Source organism: Hyaena hyaena, unplaced genomic scaffold (assembly GCF_003009895.1).
Source record: "Hyaena hyaena isolate Hyena2069 unplaced genomic scaffold, ASM300989v1 scaffold_0, whole genome shotgun sequence".
Classification (NCBI taxonomy): domain Eukaryota; kingdom Metazoa; phylum Chordata; class Mammalia; order Carnivora; family Hyaenidae; genus Hyaena; species Hyaena hyaena.
Window position 1 is genome coordinate 3423624 of NW_024080632.1, and position 593 is coordinate 3424216.

Consider the following 593-nt stretch of genomic DNA (forward strand, 5'->3'; position numbering starts at 1 on the left):
GTCAACCGACTGAGCCGCCCAAGCGCCCCAAATCCTCACATCTTTATGGCAATTTACAAGGTACTCTCCAGCCACTATTTTACAGTATGTGTTGTTTTTGAATGGTAGGAAGAACTATTTGTGCCTTAATGAGAGATTTAAAATGTTTCTTTTTAAAAAATTTTTTTGCAATTTAAAATATTTCTAAAGAGCAATGAATTATTAAAAAAATTTTAATGTTTAGTTTTGAGAGGGAAGGAGAGAGAGAGAGAGGGAGAGCGCACCAGTGAGAGAGGTGCAGAGAGAGAGGGAGACACGGAATCTGAAGCAGGCCAGGTTCTGAGCTGTCAGCACAGAGCCTGACGCAGGGCTCAAACCCGCGAACTGTGAGATCGTGACCTGAGCTGCAGTCGGACGCTTAACTGACTGAGCCACCCAGGCGCCCCAAAAGTAATGAATTATTTAAAACCATTATTTATAGTAATTTTCTTTAGATGTGTGGGAATATAACTTTTGTTTTCTTTGTTTTGCTTGTTTTTTTTTTAATTTCTAGGAGAGAGAGAGAGAGACAGCGCGAGCAGGGGAGTGTCAGAGAGAGAAGGAGTCACAGACTG